The sequence below is a fragment of the Neofelis nebulosa genome, chromosome 11 (genome assembly GCF_028018385.1).
Source record: "Neofelis nebulosa isolate mNeoNeb1 chromosome 11, mNeoNeb1.pri, whole genome shotgun sequence".
Classification (NCBI taxonomy): Eukaryota; Metazoa; Chordata; class Mammalia; order Carnivora; family Felidae; genus Neofelis; species Neofelis nebulosa.
The window spans coordinates 34,063,654-34,091,102 of NC_080792.1; the positions used below are offsets into that span (position 1 = coordinate 34,063,654).

General features: G+C 37.4%; 2 long non-coding RNA genes across 4 annotated transcripts in view; one reads left to right on the forward strand and one right to left on the reverse strand.

Moving 5' to 3' along the window:
• LOC131490160 (uncharacterized) overlaps positions 1–27,449 on the forward strand; it is a 322,159-nt gene that overhangs the window by 259,670 nt on the left and 35,040 nt on the right. The gene's annotated exons all lie outside the window — the stretch shown is intronic.
• On the reverse strand, positions 15,373–23,199 carry LOC131490161 (uncharacterized). 2 transcript variants are annotated; one of them, XR_009250974.1, is made up of 2 exons: positions 23,155–23,199; positions 15,373–15,661 (listed from the first exon to the last, which is right to left on the reverse strand). It is a non-coding gene; the product is annotated as an uncharacterized LOC131490161 (long non-coding RNA). The 2 variants fall into 2 exon arrangements; XR_009250973.1 differs by lacking the exon at positions 23,155–23,199 and adding an exon at positions 22,943–23,145.

Below are 27,449 nucleotides of genomic sequence, written 5' to 3' on the forward strand. Positions count from 1 at the left end.
GTCACCAGAGTCTGGAGATAAAGTGATGTGTAGATGTCTTTTCTATGACCACAAACCCTAGAGAAGGCCAGCAAAAGAATAGTAATTACTGATAAGACAAACTATAAACAAAGTAGGAAAATGCTTTGGTAACACAGGTAAAGTTACGAATGGCTTCATAAGAGAAGGCACAGTTTACCTGATTTGTGAAAACAGAGAGACAGATGTGGAAAGGGGAGATAAACTCGAGGTGAATTTTTAGACAAAAAAATTAACATAACTGCCTTCAAATGCAGACCTTTAAGGCTGACACTTGTAGAGAAATTCAGCCTGACTTCATTTAAGTATGCATGTGCCCAACACTGCAGTTGGTTCTAGGGACAGGATGAAAAGTAAGTCATGGTCTTTGCCTCGACAGAGCTGCTGGTCTATCAGAAGTGGTGGAGATGGGCTCATAAGTGACTAAGTTCACTGGAAATTACTGGGGTTATAGTAGGAGGATGTCCAGAGGAACATGGGCCTGGAGGTTGGCCAATAGATCACCAAAGATAAGGAGTCTGGGACATATTCACCCATGGCAGTGGTCTCTTATTTCCCTGCTTCTGCTTTTTCCCTTGTGGTCTGTTCTCCACAGGGCAGCCACAGAGATCCCTTTGAAAACTTAATGCTAATGATACCATCAGTCTGTTCTGGATCTGACAGTGGCTTTCATCTCACCTTGAACACAATCCACAGGCCTTACCCTGGTATCCATACTCCTGCCATCTGGTCCAACCTCATGTCTCTCTTGTCCATTTTTCACTAAGATCCTTCTGCTTCTCCTCCAACAGTTTATTCAGGGTGTTGGGACCACACTCTTCATTCCTAGTGCAACACTCGCTTTCCTCTCCCTTTCTTCAGGTGTCTGCACAACTCTCTCCTACTCAGAGAGGACCTCCCTGACGATACTCCCTCTATCTCCCCTTTTCTATTTCTAATATTGCTTTCTCTCCACATAATGTATCCTGGTGCTATATTATGTACTAATGTCCTTGATTTGTTTGTTTCCACACAAAGATTGCAAGCTCAGTGAGTGCAGAGTGTTTGTCAGTCTTCTTCATTGAAATATCTCCAGTATCTGGAAGAGTATTGAAAAAAAAAAAAAAAGACTTTCAATAATTAAAAAAAAGTAAGTAAAAGAATGGAAAGGAGAATCCTAAGAGAAATTTAAGTCATTGATGTAAAGTAATCAGAAACTAAAATTTGTACTCAATCTGAATCACTTTCCAAAAATTAAACCTTTCCTCCATTAGTCTTTTTGGCCTCATGAGGTAGGATTTTTGAAGATACTTAAGCAAAGTCTGAGTGCTCATGTGTTAAGAAGAATTCCTCCTACAGAAAAAATCCATGCAATTAGACGCAGGGTTGGATTAAATGAGCTCAAAGTCCTTCCAACACTAATGGCTCATGATTCTATAGACAAAAGTATCTAATCACAGGAGGCTGACGGTCTAATGCAGGGTTTTTAAAACTGTTTCAGAAAGTAGTAGTTTCTTGGGATCTGAATCTTTGTGATAAATAAAAAGTTGTGATTCAAATACATTTGAGAAATTTGAATGAAATACATTGAAATAAGCTTCTGAAAGAATGAACTTAACTATGTGAATGGGTATTATTAATCTTCAAAGCAGGAGTATCATTTGCAGCTTTAACCAGATTTATTTGAACATGAATATATTTGGTTGTAGAGCAACCTACATACTTAGGGAAACACTTTTCTAACAAAACAAACAAGTTGATAGGACTTAGCAAATGTGTGAAGTGCTTGAAAGTTTGCTTTCTCTGACCCACACCTCTCTCTTCTGAGTCCCTTTCCACCTTGCAGTGCCCTCCCGTCTGAAGTAAATCAGAATCTCAAACTTTTCTGAACTGCACCTATCACAAAAACCAGTTTTCAGTGTCTTCATTTTTAAAAATAATCTAAAATACACCTTGAAGATTATCCCACATAATAACAGTAATATTTCATTTTAAATGGTTTAAACCACAATAAAAAACAACCCATTTTCCCATAGTTTTTAAACAATAAAGTTCGAAGCGATTTAATCTTTAACCTAGAAATAAACAGCACATGAGAATCTTCACTTTGCCAAGGAAAAATTTAAGACTCAGAGAGATAAAATGACTTGTTCTTGTCCAAGAACTACTAAAGGTGGAAACAAGACCTAGCTGTAAATATCTTTCTCCTTCCATTCAACACCATGAACTCCTAATGCCACACCACCAAACATTGTCGTATCAAGGTACATGGTGGCATCTGTTGAATGAGGACACACAGACTGTCTCAGGGCACTGTCTCAGTGCACCACAGTGAATCTTTAAATAGCAGGTACAATTAAACTTGTCCCCCCACTTCAACCCCAGACTATTATCTCTGTAGGACAGTGAGAAGGTGGGCTCAGCTTGGGGACAGAGAGAGGTAGTCCCCACTGATGGGAGAGGTCACCATTCCACCCGTCTTTGTTCCTTTGCACTGAGTTTGACTGCTGTGCTTCTCCTCCATTATTGCTAACAACACCTGAAGTAGAGGAATTGTTTTCAGTAGTAAAGACACAATGAAACTTAAATTTGGGAGGCTTGCCAAACATCTCCTCTTTCTGAGCCTCCACTGAATTTTTTTGCTACCAGCCATAGAGAAGGTCAAGAGAGAAAGGCATGATGATAAACTCACTTGTAAAATTGTTCTAACAAAGCATCTGTGAGCTACTGCTTGATCAAAATGACAGACATCAATCAGAATAATAACTTCAAATATGAGATTTTCAATTAGTGAGTGAACATAAATAAACGTGTCTGGAAAATCAGCATAAGGGATTTTAGACAGAGACAGCCCATACATAACAAGAGAGAGGCAGGCATCAGGGAAAAGGTGTACTGTTCAATAAATGCAAAACAGCCCCCCAGAACCCAGGGTCAAAGAGGAGCTAGAGGAATTGGCTTGCACATAAAGACCTATGCACAATTATCCTTGAGTGATGAGAGCTCATGTGTACCTTGTTACAGATCTGTAAAGATGATTAGCCTCCATTTTATAAGGGGGCAGAATACACCTTCCTCTGCTACTCAACAGGGATTTCCAGATTTCCCCAGCGAAATGTAGCAGGTTAGACAAACACTCAAAATAGAAAGTGTAGCACATGTGAGGAGATACACTTTAGGGATGGGGAAAGGGAAAGAGGGATGTTATAAAGGTCAGAGAGTTTTCCGAAATGTTGAGTCTGGCCTTTCAGCAAACTACATAATCCAGAGTTTGGTCCACAGTGTCTGTCAGCATAGTAAAAAGTGATTAACACAACCAAGATGTACTGAGCACGGCAGGCTTACTTTTCAAGAATAAACAAGGAAGGAGAGAGAAGGAGATGCTTGGCTGGCGGTATGCCTCACAGACTATACAACTATTGTAATTATAACACCAACAATGACAACAAAATAAAACATTCAAAACTGTATGTATGTTCCACCTTTCATCAGAAAGCCACAAAGGTCTTTTCAAACAATAACTCATTAGTCTTTACAATACCCCTGTGAAAGAGTTGAGGATGTATATGTTATTAGCACTTCGCACTTCCATTGTACTTTCCCTCCAAGGAGATGGAAGTAGGATGGATTGAAATTGTAAAGTAGAAACCACTTCAAATTGATGGATGGATTTAAAGGAGGGCTTTGTCATGGCTGTGAATGTGCTCTTTCAGCAGGAAAAAATTATATAGTACTATGGAAGGGAAAGAAGGAGAAAGGAAATGAGTAGGCATCTGCCTTAATGATCCTTTGAAGGCTCTTTTCTCTCATATATCCGTACACAGTTCAGCCACGAAACACTTGACCCCATTGAGGGGAGTTCAGTCCAGTGCCTCATCTGAAAGAAATAGAAATCTGACTTTTAGGCCCTCTTGTCTCATAATGAATCCAGTGTCCCTTTGTAGTTCTCTAGTTACTGTTCCAAAGAACCCTATCACAGTTCCAGAATCCTCTGCATTGTTCAAGTCACTCTGGATGCCTATGCTCCAGTGTTGACTTTCTTACCTGGTAAAGTCAAATAAGGACCTGAAAGAGTTTAACTGTAACCATTGTAGAACTTCTGCTTTCAATCTAATCAAGATGCCCTTGTCTTAAACAATTGTGCATTGCTAGATGCTGAATTAAAGAGTCCTTTTGGACATGCAACTTCCCCAAGGAGTTTCTTAGTTAGTGCTTGTGATCTCCTCTCCTTAATAAAAGGGAAAGAGAACTGTTCAGAATAATGCCAGTAAAACTTCAGTTTGGTTATCTGATTGTATCTAGTCATCAGTAAGAACTCTTTAAACTTTATAATTTGGGAATGCAATGTAAGATATATAAAATAATGGCCACAGAGCAGAGAAGGATTATCATATGTACAGTAACCAATGAATATACTTTAAAAAATCATTATAATCAATGATATAAGCTAATATCATGGACTAATTGGAAAAAGAATTTTTGAAATGTGCTAGTAAAATGCCATGCATCATGGGAGAGTCTTTTCTTTTGTGTTGCTGTTTCTGACATGAGAAGTAGGGTCATTCTTTTATACTCTACAGATTTATGATTCGTCATAAATTTTTTTTATGCATCATGAAAATTTTAAAACATGAGAAACTGTGTTCTATTATCCAGATTTGTCAAAAGTGAAATTGTTTTGAGGAGTATAATGCTGCAAATTCAATTAAAATGACCTTTACCACTCCCTAACCCATTTTGCTCCTCCCTTTCCCTGGGGTAATTGATATTTCTTAATCCGATGAGCATCTTCATATCTGTATTATTATGCTTTTATTACATATGCTTATATCCACATGCAAAATATAGGATTGTGTTAAATTTAAAACTTATACAATAGGCCTTATACCATAGAAATGTTTTTTCTTTTTCTTTTTCTTTTTTTTTAATCTGGCTCTTTTAGCCAATATTATCCTTTTAAGATAATGTTGATGGTGCAGACATTTTGCTGTATTTGTTTTGCACTTCTCCCTCTCTCTCTCTCTTACTTTAATGTAAGGATATATGACTGATAGAACTAAATCCTCACCCTCCAGTCCTTTCCCTTCCTCACTTTCTAGATATAGCCATCTTGAAGTTGGTGTGTGTCATTTCCGTGGATGTTATAATTTTATTATTTATGTGTTTCTCCATGGACGTTAATATACTTTTTGAATACTTACAAAATGTTATCATGTTGAACATGTTCTTCTTTTCAGCAATTTACTATGAAAAATTTCAAACATACAGCAGAGTTGGAAGAGTTTTATACTCAATACCTACACAGCTACCACTTAGATTTCATCATTAACATTTTACTATACTTCCTTTATCATTAATCTCTCCCTCCATGTATTCATCTCTCTATGCATCCATTAATTCATATTAATTTTTAAATTCATTTCAAACTAAACTGCAGAAATCTTTTGCATGTTCTTTGCAATTGCATTTTCACTTAAAATTGCATTTAGTTGATTCTTTTTAACTGTTGCAAACTATTCTGTTATAAGATTAACAGTAGCTTGTCCATTTTCCCTGAGTGATTGGCAATTGGGTAGATCGCAATTTTGTATGTACTGCTAAATGGGTATCCAAGATAGCTTTGCAAACGTACACTCCCATATGGCAATGTAAGAACTCACATTTGCCCTCGTCCATCCAAACACTTGAAATTATCAGGTTTTTGTATTTTATCAATATGATGGCTGTCAAATACCACATTGTTCTAATTGACATTTTTCTAATAAGTAGTGAGGTTCAGCAAGTTTCCATGTTAGACACTTGTTTTTGCTCTTTGTGGAACTGTTTAGTATTTTTTTTTTATTTGTTTATTTCTTTTTAGAGAGAGCATAAGTAAATGAGGGGTAGAGAGAGGGGTAGAAAGCAGGCTCCACATAATCAGCGCAGAGCCTGATGCGGGATCAGTCCCATGAACTGCAAGATCATGACCTGAGTCACCCAGGTGCCCCTCCATTTTTTTATTGTACTATTTTTCTTCTTTTCTTCTGATCGATTTGCAGGTATAAATTACACATTATGCACAGTAGTCTATTGTCATGTCTATATTCACTGTCAGTATTTTTCCTAATAAGGTGGCTTTTCTTTTTATTTCATTGAAATATCTTTTACCATACAGAGCTGAATTTTATACATTTACAGTTGTATTTTTGTATTCTTGAAATTTTTACTATAATAAAGGTATTTTCCTATATCTTCTAAATGTTCCCAAGATCAGCTTTTTGGATATAGGCTCTTTTTCATCTGAAACTAATCTGTCTTCTTTATAACTTAGGGATCTATATTATCTATCTTATTTTCCCTGTGAACAGCTATTTTTCAAGCAATGTTTGTTACAGTGTCTCCCACTGGTTTTTAATACCTCTTTTGTCACTCATCAAGTTTTTACATACGAGTAAGTCTAATCTGGGTTTTCCTGGGTTTTCCATTTTCTTCCAGTTCTGTAATATGTCTGCACTACTCCACCAGAACAGTGTTTTAATAAATCTTGGTAAATAATATGACGAGTTCTTACTCTGCCTCCTCCTCTACTTTTGTTTTAGAATATTCTTTGTCCTTTAACTTTCCAGATGGTTCATGGGTCAAGTTCTTTGAAACACCCTGTGCGATGCTCTTTGTAATTGTATTAATTCATATAAAATTTTTGCTAAAAATCATCATGTTTATGCAATTTTCATAAATCTCTAGTTAATGTGTCTTTATCTTATGTTCTTCACAACTGTTTGTAACTTTTCCCTTAATTTCTTAGGTCTTTTATCACATCTTTTGTCAGATTTATATGTAAGTGCCTTTTCATTTCTTTCATTTTTAATGGTGTCTTTTGTTATTAATTTTAGATTTATTTCTGCTGATATGGAAGGTTGTAAAGAAATGTTAGATTTCAGAAGGTAGATCTGGTATATATAGTAAATTACTGAACCCTCTCATTAATTCTTAACAGACTGTAGACTCTCTTGTACTTCATAGATAATAAAGCTTTACCATTAAGTTTTAAGTCGTCTGTTTGCTGTACCTTATCATTAGATATTCTTCATTAGGTTAAGGACATGCTCTTCTATTCTTATTTTGCTATAGTTTTCTGTTTATCATCTATAAGTACTTTACTTTATTCAATTCTTCTCTACACCTACTTAAAATTTCATCTATCATTGTTCTTTGATTGGTTCAAGAGAACATCGATTTTCTGGCATTAAACCATCCTTGCATTGTGGTATAAACCCTAACTCATTTTTTTTTTTTGTGGTGCTAAATATAGTTTTGAAGATTTTTTTTTAATTTTACATTGTGTTCATGAGTGATATTGGTCACTGTATTTTCTTACATTGTTTTACCTTATTTTAATAAAAGTTATCCTAGACTTATAAAATAAATTTGTTATTTTTCCTACTTTCTCTAAGACATATTCTTCCAAGTGTCTCTAGGAATGATGTATATAAAATTGGACAGAGAGAAAATGAAGAGAGAATGATTGCTCTTTCAGTTTCTGCAATACATAGTTTCTGTTTACTTTTTCTCCTTGATTTATTTTTGCAGTTTACATATTTCTTTCAGATTGCTCATTTACTTTATGTCTCCAAATTTTTTGGTATCAAATTGTTCACAGTGTTAAACTAAGGTATTTTAAACATTAACATAATTTCTGCAGTTATATCTCTTTTTGTTCAGAAACTTGTTTAGCTGAGCTACTTTTTATTTCTTAAACAGTATCACCAGTGTTTTTAAAACTTTTTCTTGTTAATCTTCTTTAGGAAACTTATAATTTTATTAATACATTTTTGTGTTATTTTTCTATTTCATTAGTACCTGCCTTTAAAAAAAATTTTTTTTTTAATGTTTATTTTTGAGAGAGAGACAGAACATGAGCAGGGGAGGGGCAGAGAGAGACGCAGAATCTGAAGCAGGCTCCAGGCTCTGAGCTATCAGCACAGAGCCTGATGCGGGACTTCAACCCAAACCACAAGATCATGACCTGAGCCGAAGTAGGACACTTAACCAACTGAGCCACCCAGATGCGCCTCATTAGTACATGCTATAATCATTATTTCTCCCTTTTACTATTTGTTTGTATTAATTATGGTACATTTCTGGCTTTATCATTTGCAAGTTTACTTGTAATTTTTCAGTCTATTTTTGTAACAGATATTTTTTTTTATTTTTATACAGGTAATTATTTTTAAACAGATAATTTAGAACCATATATTTCTTTTTAAATTTTAATTTAAATACCATTTTATCTCATAAAATTTGATGTTTAATGGTTTATTTGCTAGTAACTTCTGATTATTGTTTTATTTCTATTTTACCTTTTACTCAAGAACTAATATAAGCATATACACTTCAAAAAAAATCCAAACTCTTTATTATTTAATTTTGCATTTGTTGCTGCTGAAATGTATTGAAATGCTGTTAGAAAATATGACATTGATTCTTTAAAATATATGGAGACTATTTTTTTTTCACTAGAACATAGGTTTTTAAAAAAATAAATGTTCCATGTATATTTGAAAACAGTCTATTTTTAAGCATAAAGTTTTATACATAGTTATAAAAGAAGTAGAAATAGATATAGACTTAGGTATATATATTCAAACTTCTCAATATGCTTATTCCAATCATTTAGATGTTGACCTTTTCTGTCTCCTTGGTCTGATATGTATTAAAATATCCAGTATGACTTAACATTTGATTTCCTAATTATATTAGATTTTGCTTTATATATTTTAACATAATTATTTTAGGAATATACAATCTTCTGTTTGTTTTATATTGTTAGGGTTGTTCCTTTTATTACTATATTACTTCTGTTCATTAGGTACTGTTTTCTGTATGACATAATGCTGTATGAGTTTAATATTGCTGTATCATGAAGCATTCTTTTGTTTAGTTTTTCCTTCCGTGTTAAATTTTCCCTTCTCTCTTTCTCTCATTTTTTTTCTCATTTTTTAATCATTCTGCATCACTTTTCTTGCATATACTTTTTACAAGCAGCATAATGGATTTTAAAAATCTATATTACATTTTCTGGTATTAATAAGAAATCTTAATCTGTTTACAATTACTACGTTTGTTGATATATTAGACATTTGATCCTGTGTCAACCATTGTTGGTGTTTTCTTTCTTTCTTTCTTTCTTTCTTTCTTTCTTTCTTTCAAGTTTATTTCTCTAGAGAGAGAGGGAAGGAGAGAGTGTGAGTTGGGAAGAGAAAGAGGAGAGCGAGAATCTCAAGCAGGCTCTGAGCTGTCAACACAGAGCACAACATGGGGCTCGATCTCATGCACTGTGCGATCATGACCTGAGCTGAAATCAAGAGTCTGACACTTAACTGAGTTACCCATTATAACAGTTATAAATTTCTGTTTATAATATGTTTCTTTGTCACCTTTTTGTTCTCCTCCCAGGTTTTGTTTGATTATCAGAATTTTCCTCATTGATGTTGTTTTTTTTTTTTTTTCAATTACTCTTCTGGTTTAGAAGCGCCACATTATATTTTTGTTCTTTCAGTTGTTTAATCATGTATCTACGTGTATATATCATAATATTTATTAAAATATAAATTATTCATTGGTTTCTCTTTCAGAATATGATAAGGAAAATTTCTATTTTAATAACAGACTGAAAATAACCTTCCAAGCATTCTTATTATTTATTATTTAGAATTTTAGTGTTGCCTTTAAAAGACACAAAGTAGGGGCGCCTGGGTGGCGCAGTCGGTTAAGCGTCCGACTTCAGCCAGGTCACGATCTCGCGGTCCGTGAGTTCGAGCCCCGCGTCAGGCTCTGGGCTGATGGCTCGGAGCCTGGAGCCTGTTTCCGATTCTGTGTCTCCCTCTCTCTCTGCCCCTCCCCCGTTCATGCTCTGTCTCTCTCTGTCCCCAAAATAAATAAAAAACGTTGAAAAAAAAATGTAAAAAAAAAAAGACACAAAGTAGTCATTACTTATTTTTTACATTTGATCATTAAATAACTTACTAATGTGTTTTATCCATCATCCTATTTCAAGCCTTGCTGAAGTTCCTCCTTTACTTGAACTTTTCGTGAAGACCTGTGGTAGTTAACTCAGCATTTACATAAGAGAAAATATAGCTGTTTTGCTCACTTTTCCACTATGCTGGGCATAAAATTCTAGACTGAGGACTTATTTGCCAATCTATCTGACATTATTATCCACATTCTTTGGTGACATCTCCTAGGGGTAAGGACAAGTTCTACTTTTAGTCCAATTGCTATCTGTTTGTAATATATCTTTCTCCCTCAGTTTTTCTAAATTTTAATATTTGTTATTTTTACTATTATCTGTCCAGGGGTGGATTCTTTTTTTGTATATCCCATATTTAAAACTTGGAGAGTGATAGAATAGATTTTTGGGGAGGGGAAGGAGAAGTCCAGAAAATATTTTTCTGAGCACATTGAAAACATCAATCTATTTAAGTATCAGAAGACTCCTATGAGGTATGTTATGACCACATTATAGAAAAGAAAATGGAGACAAGACCTGCCCCCCAAAAAGTTTATTTAGAACTTTCACTTTTTAAATTTTGAACTTGAATGTTTTCAATTCAAAAAATAAAAATAAAACAATTAGCCCCTGTGCTTTGAATATTGCTTGTTCTCAATCTCTTTGATCTTGTCTTTGAGAACCCTTATTTTAAGTCACTGTGTTCCAAGGCCATCCCCTGCAGTAAACACATGGCCATGGTATGGATAGTATTAAAGGGAGGTAAATAATGTAGGCATGGACTCACTTGCCCTCTGTATCCGAGTCTTTTTTCCTCTGTAGTATTGTTTCTCTCATCCTCCGGTTAGTGCAACAAGGTTTATATGAAATATGACCCTCTTTCCTTTATTTCATACATTTCCAATCGCTGTATCCAAGTGTGTACTTAAAAGAATACACATGCTGGGTTTGATTCTGATTCTTTTATTTGATGCATTGGAATACTCTGATCTGCAACACGATCCTGCAACAAAGGTGCTCTGATGAGTGTAGAGCAATGAATTAACCTGCCTAGGTTTGTCTCCATTTTCTCATCTGTGATATGGATTTAACATTAGTACCTAACAAATTGAATACTTGGTGATATGAAATAGGTTGATATTTTCAATGTGCTTAAAAGAATGTTTACCAGAACTATCCTCATCCTCCCCACTCAACTCCATCCTATTATTTTTCCAAGTCTTATTAACATTAGTTCCCAAATACCTCAGATCACCCCCCTGCTATCTATCCTGCTGCTGCCTTAGCTCATCTGGACTATTGTAATAATTTCCTAAATAGCCTATGTGCCTCCAGCTTCATTTTACTCTAATCCATCTTCCACCATGCCACCAAAATGCCTTTCTAAAGAGCAAATCTGTTCACATCACTGCTGTTCAAATTCTAGTAGCTTTTAATTACTTTTATGCACCTTAACATGACTTGTTTCAGCCTCTGGCCCCAGCTGGTTTCTTCAGGCTTCTCTCAGTCCATGAGTTTGCACTTACCTCTCTTTTTGGTTCTCCTGATCTGTATTCAGTTCCTTAGTTGGCATGTTCTTTCTCCCTTCTGTCCTTATGCTCATGCTTTTGCCATTTATGATACCCTGTCCAACCCTGTCCACTTAGCTGGTCTTCACTCATCTGTCTAAATCAATATCTCCTTCTCCCAGCAATGTTTCTTAATCCTAGCCCTCAGGCTGAGGTCTAGGCTCTTTGTCTATGTTGTTGAATACAGATACTTCACTCCTCCATATTGTGATTACTTATTTTGTTGTCTCTTTCACTGATTCTAAAATGAGCTCCTTGAGGGTAGGGGCCACACTCTGTTCATCTCTGCATCAGAAAAATAACTACCTCGTTATATTTGCGTGAGAAGGCCCAACAGATATTTCCTAAACTCATGAATAAATGACTTGCTAATTGAATTTCAATAAATGATTCACACTGAGGCCTGTGGAATAAAGATGGCTACTATTAACGAATTAGAGTTTCAAAGACTTATTTTTAATATTACCATTTAATTTACAGAATTAAACAAGAAGTGAGTGCCTACCTGGTGGACAACCATTTGCTAACAACTATGAGCCCTTATAAAGAAGATTATTTGGTCCACAGGATGTTTGCATAAATATGAAAAGAAACAGTTTTCACATAGTATAACATAAGGTGTTATTTTGAGCCTTAGAATCAACAACGGTTTGGGGACATTGTGATTCTAGAACTTTAAAGACATTTTAATCTATCTACTCCGTGGAAGTAAATGCCTAATAAAATATCATGGCCGCCACCCTGCCGGCCCACCCATCTTCGTCGTCTGTACCTTCATGCCCTCTATGCAGTACGGCCACTCTTGGCCCCTTGGCTCATGTGCGCAATTCCTATTAATTTCAGAAAACGGCCACCGCCAAAGCAATAAGAGTGAATTTAATTTAAAAAGTGCAATCATGTTCTGCCTTGTGCAGAACCGGACTTGGAATTATTTGTGACTGTGATTTAGCATTATTTCTGGGGGGAGAGTCACCCTGTTTAATACTAATAGTCTTCCCAGGAAGTTTCATTAGAGTGAACTGCAATTTTTATTGCTCAGGATTTAACAAACTCCAATCTAAAGTCTCACTAGAGACCTCGCGCCTCTTCCCCCCTCATGAGCGCCTTTCTCCTGAAATTTCTCTGCTCAACACTCCTGACAACAACCTGTCTGCAGATGCACCAACAGCTGCTCCTGCTGAAAAATGGGCTTGTCTCTCTCACGGGGGCTATGATTTCTGGCATATGCATGCCTCCTACTGTCTCTTTGGTTTTAAAGCAATTTTCAGCACACCTGCTTGCTTGAACTTTACTGACAAGCCCTCTTAAGAGTTCACTGAAGAAAAAAATATTCGTTTCCTAGGTACTTCCCTGTAATTCTAAATTTCACTTTAAATCTCCCAGTAAAGTGTTTACCCCTGTGGATGGAGAGACAATCTGTGTTGAGACAGTCCCGCTGCCTCGGGCAGGATCTCATCAGCTCTCATATCACAGCAGATAGAGAAAGGGATGATCCATTAAGGCAATAAGGCCAACTTGTTCCTACCGCCAAAATTGTTCCTTAGAGTACATTTGCTACTGCCATGTCCATTCTGGGCTTAACCACCACCTAAGAGATTATATCTCACTCAAAAAAATTCTCCAAATGGATGGTTCTATTCTTTTGGTTTTGATCCTGCCAGACTTTCAATTTGAGTCAATCTCATGAAAACATTGCTCAGTTCATTGTTATTCTACTTCCTGGCCTTACCTTAAGGAAGTTCTCCATAAAGTTGTACTTTTGATTATGTCTCAGGAACACTTATGTGGCCACTGCCTTAAGAGTCACCATTTAGTCTATCCATGGGTCATGAAAAAGTGGATACTTAATCTGTACACAACTACCCAACAATTTAAAGACCATCTTTTTCTTCCTTTAGTTCACTGGCCTGATCTTAAGGTAATTGTCTCAATGTTTCAAATGCTTCAATGGAGTCATTGTATGACACGTTCAGTGTCAGAAACCACCTTTGATTATGACTCCTGTGGAACGGGTAGGCGCTCTCAACTGTGGCCAAGGTCATTGGACAGACCCATCTCAACCATTGTGAGACCAGTGAATTGGGAGTAAATGAAAGTTTCTAAAGCAGGCTCAAGTCAGCTAATCTATATCCAAAATAGTGAGAAACAGAGGTCTGAATGCAATGGAAGGTAATTAACATGAAAGTAATATGAGTATAGACTATTCGGACATTCTCAAAACCAAGACCAATAAGCATTCTAAAAGTAGGTGATGGACAGACATAGATGGACCTTTTGGGCTTAGAATGCAGTCACAATGTCCCAAACAAAGTAACATAAAAATACAGGAGAAGAAGCAAGAAAGTCCACATGGGAACCCAAGCCAGCACTGTTAATCTTTGCATATGGAATTTGGTCAATGATATATGTAGGTACTAATCATTCATTGCTTAAATAAATATGAAGAACTCCTTTTTCTATGCTTCAGATCAATTCTTTCTTCTAAGGAAATTCTCTGCTTCGAAACATTAAGAAATAGCTTTTCCTGGGGTGAGCTGAGTGGAAAGTTGAAATAATATTAGCTAAACAACTATTATGTATTATATTTACTTACAATAAACCCTGGACTTCACTACACGTTGTTGCAATGAATATTATCTCATTCCATGTCTGGTTAGGCTCAAAATCAGGACAACAGAGCTAGTCAGTGTAGGGTCAGGATATGAACCCAATTGATCCTGATTCTAAAGTCAGTATTTTTTTTTCATGGTGTCCTACTGCTACCAAAGTTTCCGTCTCCAGCTGAAGCACAAAATATCTCAGTTACCAAAATCACATTGACTCTAGTCCATTTTGCACTTTCTCTTCATCTTATTTTATTGTGCCTAAGTCTGTACAAGAAGGCAGCCGCCATGGGGATGGGAAGGCCATGGCTCTGGAAGGAGGCCAACTCCATTTACACTCTAGCTCAGCTTCATACTAGCTCTATGAACCTACACTAGCAGAGTAACCTCTCTGAAACTCGGGTTTCTCATCTGTAATGTGGGAATATAAGTGCTTAAAACTGACTTGCTGGGAGGATCAAATACCTGCCAGACAATACATGTGTGGCAAATATTAACTCCCGTCTCTTTTACTGTCAATTTGTCAGCTGCAGATTGGATACAATCTTCCCACTTTGACCTTCCCTCTCCCTTTTTACAAAATTCAATTCCATTCACTTAGCATCTGAACATAATTGACACTTAATGAATACATGTTGAGTGAATGAAAGATCTCTTCAAGACTCAGATCAAATGTCCTCAGGACTCTGAAGTCCCAGCCCCACCCTTGTGAAGATTGGTGACAGCCTTAAATCCCCATAGTATTGGTTTAGGTATCTTCATTTGTATTAGCATGTTGTCTTATAATTATTGGCTCTTGGACTTTCTCACTAAATGGTAACTTTTTCAAGACCAGAGACTATGTTTTATTTTTTCTTGTAAACTTTGTACTCAGCAAATGTCTTGGAATATTTATTTGACAAATTATTGTTTGAAAGATTTAACCTGAATACAAGTAGTTAGTATAGTTAATACTGATTAATCTTGTCCATGTTTCTCAAAGTATTTAAATACAATAAGGAAGTGGAAGAAATTCCAATTATAACATAGCCAGAATATGAGTATGTTAGTTTATTAAGATTTACATCATAGTTTGATTCCATACTTTGGCCAGAGATATAGTCTACAATCTCATGTTTAAAGATGGGGGTGAAAAAGTATTGGGTGTAGAGTATCTACAGAGCTCCATGACAGGTTGGTGTAAAAAACCAAAGAATTTTACAAAGTAAATAACTCCCCGAGTCAACTTATTTATTAAATAGTAAGTTTTCATAAAATAGGGTCCATCATAAATGAGAAATTCCTGTAATAGGTAATCTTGAACAAAGAAGCAAACAAAATTTCACACGTACACACACCCCACCATGGTACCCGTCCTCTGAAGTAACTCTCTCACAGTGGATTTAGTTTGATGGTAGTGGCTGTGATGTGACTGATTTGTTAGGTGAGCCCAGAAACATATGCCTCTGTGGTTCCTCAGGAATCTCCAGAAAAGGGTAAGTTCGGGTTACCATCATTGCATCCTGGAAGACATAAATTTAACTTTGAATAGGCATAGGGCTCAATTATCTGCTTTAAAGTAGGGACTGCCAATATCATTTAATTGTTTCACAGAATTCTTTGAGTGGGAAAAGCATTCCATATATAGGAGAGACTCATTGCGATCTTGTGGGCTTTGACCTCAACTCAATCCTCTGTCTTTCAAAATTACCAGTAAACAGTTTCATAAAAAAACATGAAAGGGACCTTTTAAGATTCTGGCCTTCTCACTTTCCCGACTTGATCCCATCATTCTGCCTTTTGTGGCTCAGAGCAACTTCTTCACTCACGGACCCTCTGTATTAACCTGGCTGTCCACTAACCATGCCCTCGATGATACTTGATAATCACATAGTATCTTCACTAGTTTTCTCAGGCTTGTTTTCAGCTTTCAATTAATTATGGAAACTCCTCAAGTAGAATTTCGCATTGTAAATGTAGCTCCACTACCCTCAAATCTCCCCCTAGGAATGTAGCTGAATACCAGGCTTATTCAGAAACCCAGCCCCGCTGAAAGAATATCCCACCTCTGAGAGGACAGAGCTCTTTGGGCTGAGCCAGAGGGTGAGACGAGGCAGAAGTGAAGGCTGAGTTTGACTTCCCTTGGAAACATTAGTCAGAATGGGGAGGCTGCCCCATTAAGAGAACTTGGGGCTTTTCAAGGGTGACTCACCCCTAGGAAAATCCATTACTTTCCCAGAACCCTGCTATATTCTCAATTTCTCCCTTTTTATGGCAAATATAAAGTGGTTAGAACTCCCACACTGTTCCTTCAGCATCTCTGAAAATTGTTCAGTCCTGTTCAGGGCTTCACCAGTGATAAAAAGCTTATTCTGCATATTCCCAGACGATGAATGACATAGAACGCACCTAATGTGACTGCCCAGTGCATTGACATTCATATTTAGTACGCAAAGGCAAGTCGTTTCTGAGAGAGGGAGTCCGGTTTGTCCTGTAATGCCCTGAGACAGTCCTGTACCTCTTGCTGCGGCTCCTGACAGATCTTATAAAAGATCGTAAATTACTATCTGTTGAAATATATGAATTTAATGGATTCCATTAATGCACACCTGCACAGAAGAGATTTCAGGAGCCCAAAGATATGATCAGTCAAACAGCTTTAATAGTTATTAATTACAGAAGCGGACTATTTATCCCCTGCTTACATAGAAATCTGCAAGTAGTGTAATACTCACACTTCAAGGTTTTCTGGATGGAAGAAGGAAATGGGCTTTGGTTGAAAGGATCAAACACTTATTTTAGCTAATGCATTTCCATGCTGGGATTTTTTTATTTATTTATGGGAGAAAGGTCACTACTTTTGTATGTGGATTTTAAGTAATTTAATGTCATGGAGAGTGTGGATTTTTTAAAAAGAATCATAAAAAATGCTTTGACCAGCATTTAATATAGGCCACTTCCTTTTACATCCAAGTGCTTGAAAATCAAAATGTTTAGATAAAAACCGAACCGAACCATTTAGGAAAGTCCAAGTCAAATTCTCATATGCGGTTTTGGTGATACTTTGCTTGAAGTGGTTGGGCAGGGTGGTATGCATGAGGTTTTCCTAAACAGCTTTGACCCAATTATCCATGCACTGGGGACAACGATCTCACCCTCTTTATCTGATAAGAATCATAATGATGACAGAAAATAATTTTTGCCACATCCTAGATGTCTCACAGCAACTCTGTGAGGCAGATACTATTGTTGTCTCAACTTTATAGATAAAGAAATTGGGGCACACGAAGGTAAAGTGTCTTACCTTTGGTCCCACACTTAGAGGTTGAATATGAGTTTCCTGTTGTCTGATTCTCTATGCCCTTAAGTGCTAGGCAATGCTGCCTCCCAACTGTTAGTGAAAACTTTCATGTGTGACCTTATTTCTATTCTGATAATGACGACTATGTAAATTTTATAACACCAACTAGATAGACACACATGCCCTAAAGGAGGGTAGACCCTTATCCAATACAGAGTGTCTCTAAGTCTGCAAAATCTGATGATGGAATCAAGTGGGGCAAGAACCATGTCTAATGACTGAATTAACTAACACACTCTTCTCCAGTTATATAACCAGAAATATGTCTGTAGTCTGGGAGACTGAGGTTGGTTCCCGACACTCAACAGCAGGACAGAGGTGGGCCATGGTAGTGTATGCTACTGAATGCTGTGTCCCATATTTAGATATTTGATTATGGCTGTGCCTCTACTTAGGCCTTTTGAATTTGTTTTAAAATTATTTGCAATATGATTTATCTTCCTGGATTAGCTAGGTTCTGTGGACAGCAAACTCTGTGTCCTAGGCAGCTTTCCATTTCCCAAAGGGCCTACCACAGTGCTATAAATGTGAGTAATATTCTATATACATTTATTCAAGCATCATTAGAGACTCTCTATCTCTCTGAATAGTTTATTATTAAAAGTCCTATTGCAGTGCTCCTTCTTCTATGCAACTTTTAAAGACAACAGTAGCTCACCCTAGCTCCTTTTTTAGGAAACACACACATTCATATCACTGATTGCCCTTCTTGGGGATGGGTCCCAAATTAGCAAACATTTACTAGGTGCCCAGCACTGTTCTAAATACTTTCAATGTATCTGCACATCGAACAGTCACAACAATCTTCTAAAGAGGTACCATTATTAATCCCATTTTACAGATGGGTTGATTGAGGTACAGAGAGATAAAATAAGTTACCCCAAGTCGTAAAGTTAGACATGGCAAAGCCAGGAACCATACCTGAGCTTTTCAACACAGAACCTGAGGCTTCTGAAGCCTTGTAATTAAGTGGGGAAGGTTAATTGGAGATGAGAACAATGGGAAAAGATACAAACTTAAAGAAGTCTAGCAGTGAAATGGTGTGGGTAACTGAAAGTTTGTTTTGTTTGTTTTTAATTTTTGTTTTAATGTTTATTTGTTTTTGACAGACAGAGAGAGAGAGAGAGAGAGCATGAGCGGGGGAGGGACAGAGAGAGAGGGACACAGAATCCAAATCAGGCTCCAGGCTCTGAGCTGGCAACACAGCCGGATACGGGGCTCAAACTCATGGACTGCAAGATCATGACCTGAGCTGAAGTCTGACGCTTAACCACTGAACCACCCAGGCACCCCAAAGTTTGTTTTGTTTTTAAAATGAGTAGTCCTTAAGCATTTTAAAATCTGATAGGTTAGAAGCAGGACAGAGACTGGAGATAGAGGAATAACTAAGCAGAATGCAGCCCTTCACCCAGTTCACACTGTCTTGGCCCAGGAAGCCGTTCTCATTTATGTGGGCTGTGATGGGAGTCTCTCAACCAGTGTCCTACTGCCTATTTCCATTTCTTATATCACCAACCACCACAGTCCCTTTCTAAAATCAGAAACTGCTCATGTCACTCCCTGGCTAAAAATCTCCAATCTCATTTCTCACACGATAAAGTCTAAATTCCTCCATCTGACTCCACATATCCTCTGTGGTTCGCCCTTGTATGCTCTGTCTTCACAGTTCACTCCAAAAGTTGAACATCCCCTCCTCTGACCCATTCTATGCTGAGATACTTTTAGTTCCCCATTGTCTTTGGCTAAGGAAGCTATTCTCCCTGTTGTCTGCCTGTAAAATCACTCATATTTTAAGAACCACATCAAACACCACCTCCTTCATAAAGTCTTTTCTTTCTCCCCAGGCAGAATTAAACATTCCCTTTTGTGTCTCCCTGTGTATGCTGCATATACTTCTATCATAACAACTATAATGTTTTATTGCTCTGATTTGTTTGCGTGACTGGCTTTCCCTACTAAATGGAAAGGTGCTTGAGAACAAGGATGACTTGTTTGGCCTCAATATTCTCAATGTAACCAGCACATAGTAGGTGGCCGGGGATTAATTGTGAATGAATTAATAAATGAATGTGTATTCAAACAAATGTAGAAAATATCTCGTTGGATGATGTAGGGAGAGGAAAATATGATGAAGACATTTTTTCCTCCTCTAAAGAGCTGAAATAATGTACCTGGTTTATAAACAAATCATTCTTCTTTCAAGAACATCCCGGTAACTGTCTCAATAAGTGAAGGACATATATTAGAAAGGTATTACACTTGCTGTTGACATTTCATTTCCTGTCTTTTTTTATGTGCCCATGCAGCTGCAATAACCTTGCTCTTACAATCCCGGTGATTGGGAAAACCATTTCTATGCATAAAGTTCCTACGTGAACAAGGGTGGGGTAGACCAGGTGAGTGTAGGTGATACAGTTGATGGCCATCACTGTGAGTTCCCCTGTTTCACCATTCTTGGTTACGTATGCCACAGAAATCACTAAATGAGTTTCACGTTGCACCACGTAGCATTCCACTCATGGGAAGAGCTTATTCTTTGCATAAACATGGTGGAGCAGTTTGACGTTGTTTAATTTGACCAGGAATGTAATCCTCCAGTGGAGGAGGCCAATATTGTATTACTATCCATTTCATGGCTGTGAAAGCCAAAAAGGTGGTTCATGAGGGAGCCAGAACAAGCATCTAGCAATTCTGACTTCCCCTTCTGTTTTCTTCAATATGCAGTACGACTTTCCAAATGGAAGCTGTATTGGAGGGAACACCACTAGCTAAATTATTTAAATAATAAATATCTCTTGCCTTAACGTGATAAAAAAAAGATGTACTTATTTCTAAAGTGCTCATACCAGAATTATACGAGGTAGAACATTTCTGTATGACTGGCTACTCTAAAAAGTTGTCATTTTCACCATTGACATCACTGTCATCATCAAGTTTGCTGGCAATTTTACGCTAATTCATAATTCCTGCTATACTTTCACTTATATCATGTTTCCTGACCCTCACAAAAGATCTGTGTGGTAAATATTACAGTTATAGTACCCATTTTACACATGAAGAACTTGAGTCTCAGATTTGTTAATAATTTCAGCTGGTAAGTGGCATGGCTTGATATTGATCTCAGATATTCTAACCTAAATTACATGCTCAATGAATACCTGCTGTGCTTTGAGACTTTGCTATGAGAGTCTTATACTTCTTTTCTGGTATCCTCTCCATGGCATAAAGAGATCTCCGTAAAGCTTAAATCATAGAATTGTAGCAACACCCCTTTGTTGAATATCTATTATAGGCAAATGTATATGCCGGTCACCATAAGAAATATCAAGATGAAGAGGAAACAATTCTTACACTAAAGACACTTATGTGTTGTTGGAAAAAATAAAAATGGAATAAAAAGAAAGATCCTCAAAATTAAAAACAAAAGCAATCATGGCAGGAAAGAGAGAAATCCCAGTGAGATGTATATAGCAAGGACTGTGGAAGTTGAAGGGAAGCAATAGTCCATTATTTCTCAGAGTCATGGAACTTTGGGAGTTGATGAGACGGTTACAAAATTGGTTACATTTCTCAAGGGTTTCAGATCTTTCTATGGCTTCCCACTGCCTATATTATAAAGTCCTCCAAACTCGAGGCTTCCACATCCTGGCTTCTCTCCTGTCCCAAATTCCTCTCACACTGTAAGAAAGCTCTAGCTATAAAGCATTTCTTACATTTCCCTAATCAAAACACAGAAAACTTATTTTTCGTATTCAATGCCATTGCATATTCTGTTTCCTTTTTCTATAATAGTCTGTTCTTGACCTTGTCTTTCTTAGAAGTCCCAGCCTGAATGTGACCTTCTCAGAGATAACTTCTAGCAACCCCCAGAAGAATTTATGTTACTCTCTTTATGTGCCACTATACATCGTCTCTCCCTCTATCATAGAATTTTTGGTCATCTGTTTATTTCCTCTACTAGAATATGAGCTATCTGAGGTATTTGAAGTGAGGGACTAAAACTTCCTTGATCTTTATAAACATATCACTGAACTCAATACTGTTCATATGTATGTTGAATGAATAATGAATAGATCCTGTCAATAGTAGAGGGCAATTCTTTCATTAAACCAAACACAGTTTCAAATATAGAAATTTCTTCTACATTAGCCCTGAGAGACAGCCATTTCTCCTTTACTTTAATCCCTGCCAATGTACGAGTTGCTACTGCTCCAAAACAAACAAGAAGTCCGAATTATTTTGTAGTTTCTCCTTTACAATCAGACGCATGACGCCCTTTAAAACAACTAAAACCAGTAATCATGCTCTTTCTAAGTTCTTCTTCATCTTGAATAAACGGCCATTTTTCATTCAATTATTTCAGATATGACATAGCTACACACATTTTAGTTCCTCACTCTCTGGTCTAGGTGAAATTTGTCAGTGTTCCATTTCAAATGGATTTCCTGGAGTCTGCTTGTAACTCTCCTGAACACTTCGTAGAAACAAGGAGAAAAAAGTCAGAATTGGCCTGGAGCTCAGAGCTGCCTTAACATTGGGAAAGGCTCAGAGGAGTCTTCTAAAAGTGAGAAGGGTAGATTATTATATTGCATTATTAATATGCAATGGATATGCATTTATTCATGTATGGTTGGCTCTACCTTTTCAACATTAAATTACTTTCTACCTTATGAAAACTTAGTTCCAAATGCTTTTCTGAAGTGCAAATTGTCCAGGGAGAAAAGATGGTTCTATTAGGTTGGTATTCGACACCAGCCCTAGGAAAAATAGTGAAGCAGATGAAGATTTTTATTGGTATCTTTCCATCCTAAATTAAAAAGAAAAGACCAAAAATAAAGAAAATTCACTTTGCTAAGGGATCTGTTGTGCATTGTTCCTATGGCATCCTATATGCACCCCAACTATTACACATGCACCCGCTGCTTCATTTGGGGGTAAGGATGAGATAGGCATATGCACAGCAACAAGAGACTCCAGATTTCAGTGTCTTAATACACAACAATTTATTTCATGCTCATGCAAATCTGACATAAGCCCAACAGCTCCACAAGGCAGCTATCTTCCAAGAGGTAACTTAGCAACCCAGGCAGCTTCCATCTTTTTTTCTGCCATTCCAACACCCAGGCTCCCCCATTACATCAAAGGGGAAGAGAGGCTGTGAGGTTGTCTACCAACAATTACATTCTTTTGCCTGGAAGGGAGATTTATCAGTTTTCACTCACAGACCCTTAACTAGAACCAGTCACCTGGCTATATCTAATTGTAAGAAGGCCAGGAAGTGTCATTAAATCACAAATATTTGGTGAAAAGTAACTATCCATGTCTCGAACTTGAGCTCTAGCCCCTGCTAACACAGAGTGGCGCAGGAAGAAACATTAAAACAAATCCTATAAGTCACATGAAAATATGAATCGAAACTTAACTTACTTAAAACCAGACTTACAGAGTCTCCATTGTCTGAAATACAGAGAGGTGCTCTTATGGAGGGAAGAGAAGCTCCAACGTGGTTTCTGGCATACCACTTTCTCCTGCATTACACTTGCCAAAGCAAGGCACCTGGCCTGACCCAAATTCATAGGGGGCATATGAATTCCCTTTTCAAGAAGGAGAAAGACTAGAACATTTGAGCTCAGCTCTGGGACTACACTAGCATACCTTGTGATGGAGAGCATCAGGATGGAATGTCTGCAGATTTGGAAGGTTACCAGAGAAGGTAATTTAGTGGTCCTTTGACAATAGTCTTCTATTTGTTGGCAGTGTAATGTCATAGAAAGCACTCTGGGTCAGGTACATTCTACTTCGGCTAACCTTGCCCATCACTTATCTTCTTTCTAGACAAGTCTTTTAAAATTCCTAGGTCTTACTTTCCTCCCTTATTGAAAGATGGAACAGACACAGATGATCACTACAGCTCTTTTCCTCTTTAAAATTCTGAAATTTCATGGTTTTGTATTTGCTTACTGTTTAGTTATCAGTTTTTTTTCCTTCCTTCCTTTCCAATTTTTTTTTATTCTAAAAGCGCATCCTGAATGTTACCACACATTGACCTGTAAATGAGATACATTGAAATATAGAAAACTGCTCATACTTCACGATGCTTACTGCTAAAAAAAAAAAAAAAAAGAGGAAATGGATATGCACATGAATAATACCAGTGCTTACCCCAAAAAAGAGTATACAGTACATGCATACCATTTACTAGGGGTTCAGAGAGTAATAAATCTGCACTTAGCTAATCAGGAAAGAATCCATAGTGAAAATGCCAATATTTGAAAACAAGGTGAAGTTTCTCTTGATGGAGAGACCCAAAAAGCAAAGCAAGAAAGAGTCTCCATCAGAGGGCACCAAGAGATGGACCAAAACTTACTATAGAATGATGCCAGGCAGTAAGACTGAGAGGCTGAGTGGGCTCGGAGTGTGGGGAACCTGTGAATATTATCAGGAAATGGTTTGGGGACCCTCACCAGTTTTATAAAGGAAATACCATGATGAAAAATGTGGAACCGCTACTGTAAGTATTTAAGAAAAGAAAATAATAAAAATGTTAAGAATGAAATGAAGAAGGGAAAATCAGGATCATTTAGAGAAGAAATATATGTGAAAGGATTTACAGTGTATCATAGGCTGCTTCACGTTTATGTGTGTGTGTGTGTGTGTGTGTGCTATGATGGTTACTTTTCTGAGTCAACATGGCTAGGCTATGATGCTCTGCCATTTCATCAAACAGTAGTCTAGATATTGCTGTGAAGGCATTTTATACATGTGATTAGCATTTATATCAGTTGACTTTAAGTAAAGGTAGTGTTTCTCAATAATGTGTGTGGGCCTCATCCAATCAGTTGGATGACTTACTAGTAAAACACTGAGGTTTCCCAATGAGGAATGAATTCTGCCTCAAGATTATAAAATAGAAATTCTGCTGAGTTTCCAGCCTCTTGGCCTGCTCTACATACTTCAACTTTGCAGGTCCGCATAATCACATGACTTAATTCCTTAATCTCTCTCTCTGGTCCCCCTTCACCCTCATTGGTTCTGTTTTGTGTGTGTGAGTGTGTCAGTGGAGTTTTGTTTTTTTTTTCCTGGATAAACTTGACTGAAACAGGTGGGAAAGAAGAAGCAAAGGGGGAATCTTCCATCCACTGCCCTGAGAGCAAACCCAACTATGTCCTTACATCCCTTGCTAAGACTGACAGATATGATTTAAATTGTTCTTGGTAAGTGATGAAGATCGATTCCAGAAACATCATTTCTCACTGGAATTCCTCCTCTTTCACACAGCACTCTGCTGCAGCAAATATTTACTTTACTTTTCTTTGGTTGTCTTAAAGTGCTACAGGAATCTTTCATTATTTAAATGTTTACGTGTTTACATCCTGTCTCTCTCACTGTACTGCTGGGTCATGTACAAAGCTTCCTCCCCACCAGCCCCGTTCTTAAAGACATGTGTTTTTTGCCGATTGGATTGAAGAAGAACACAACAGTTGGTCCAGAATCTGAACTCCTGGAATGGGGCTGGACCTCTCCGGGAGCAAAGCATGGCGTGGCACGGGCAGCGTTGCAGAGGACTCTCCTTGCTCTTCCTGCAGTCTGTCTGCAGTAGTTGCTGAGGCAGTGAGGGCCTCCTCCTCACACGAGAGGAACACCCATCTGTCTAGGTGTAGTGCAGAACCACTTCTACTGTTTCCCATGAGTGCCCTCATCTCACTGTGCACCGCATAAGTGATATGACTGACAACCGAGAAGCTCGCCCAATCCATTTCCACAGACACTTCAATTTGGACTACAGTATAATCATACCCCAGATCAGATTGAGCAGTTTCCTGTCTCTCAAATAGTGAATATTCAGACACAAAAACGATCAATTTAGCATATGTTCTTTGTCTGTCTTTGCCTTTGTTTGCAAACTTCTCAGAGGCAAATGTGTTAAGAAAATTTGTAGTAAAGGGTGCCTGGATCAGGAGATTAGAAGTGTCTCTCTTTTTAAAAACAGATTCTTCATTCCATGTGTTATAATGAAGGCATTGGGAACAGCAACATAACGAATTAAAAGATTTTTGTTTTCCAAAACCTTGTGCAAGTTATCTCTAGGTGTTTCCTTAGGACCCACGTTGTTTCGAGCTCAAGTGCTGCTCCTATCCCATTGTAAGAATGTAGTCTGTTACAAAGCACCACAGTACCAGGAGAAGACCATGTTCTTATTCAGCTTTGCTGAATTAATGACAACTAATGGTGCAATGGAAAAAGTTTTGTTTGGGTGGAGTGCTGAAAGAAAAGGTTTGAGTGAGATGTGTCCAGAAAGAATCTTTATTGCCTGCCACAGAAGATTTACTTCCAGATTCCTTATCAGGAGCAAGTTTAATCTTCCTGTTTGTCAAAGGGCAACAATAACAATAATATTTTCTTGGTTAAAAAAAAAAATGGGAGAAAAGAAGTCACATTTCTTTATGATTAGTTTATGTCTTATTTAGATCCCCACCAAGGATATAAAAGCTCCAAAGTCTGAAGCAGGTTTTTAATAAGACAATCTTATTTTTAAGACATTCCATAGTACATAGAGGACAGAGTTAGCATAAAACATCAATCTAAGGGAATTGAGACATTTTGGAAAAAGTTATCAGAACTGAATTTGCCCACATGGTAATATGGCACTTGGCATGGAGGACATTGACAAGAAGTACTGTGCCATGCTGAATCACTAAGTTTGGCGCTGATTCTGTCTACCCTCCCCTCACACCTTCCTCTCCATCTCTTCACATCTCCCCGCCCTTCAGTGGCCTGCTCATGTCTCCTCTGAGCACTTCAGTGACTAAACCCTTTGAAGAGGGTCATTTATTCATGTAGCAACTATTTGTTGAAGGCTTAGTATTAAATCCTGTCTTTTACAAATCCAGACTGCATTCCATTTTAGAGTGTAGGTGTTTTCTCGTTGTTGCTTTTGTCTCCTTGGTACACGTTCTCCATGGAGAGAGGGCATGTTTATCTGCAACTCTGAAACTTTATGGTAGAGTTCATTATCCTAGCTTATACTTTTAATAATTCTGCCCCAGATGCTCTGGGACCACATGTGCTCTGGGAAAATTAGAAAGGGGCAAATGCCCACTGACTCCCAAGGAATCAACCCTGTTTGGATTTCAGTATCTTTCCCATTCAGTGACTCATTAAGTCTCTACCTTATTCCAGGCAGAAGAATAGAGTTGGACATACAGAAGGTGAGGACAGATAGACAAATTTCTCATCCAGAGATGTCTAAATAGGTAGACAGGGAACTAAAGGCATGATTTAATATAATGTGGGAGGTGCTGGGGTAGCAAGGGGCTAGTCTCTAATCTCCATGGTAGTATGAGATTCAGAAATTGAGTCTGCTTAGAAAGTATTCATTTGTTTACTTCTGAACGCTAACGTAGCTGAGTCTTCATGCCGTCAGATACCATTGAAACTCCCTGACAGTCAAGATCCATACCAACTCTCTGTCTCTTGTTCCTCTCTTTTCTGCTTCTTCTACCTTCATCTTGTCTTATCGGTTTGGATCATAAACTTGGCTTTCTATTAGCCAATGCTTTCTTTACGTAATTTAAATTTTCCCAGGTAGAATGATCTTGCGGCTCACACTCATGTTCCAATGTGCCTGTCAATTTCATGGCACATGCCTACTGGGTCTTTAATTTTTTTTAATCCATCAAGATTCCAGGGATCATCCTACTGCTGCATGAGCCTGTAGTATTCCTTTGGCACTGGTGTGTATTAAATACAATATTTTTTGATATCTATTATTTTACAAAGTGGAAAGATAACCAGAATTTGAATCTTATGCCGCCTATCTCCTATTACAATCCATGTTTATATATTAGAAAATATGTGTAAAAAGAACCCTTAAGGCAACCATATATTATTACTAGCTGGGATATTGGCCTCCAAACTCAAGTTAAACTTTCATCCTTTTGCACCAGGTA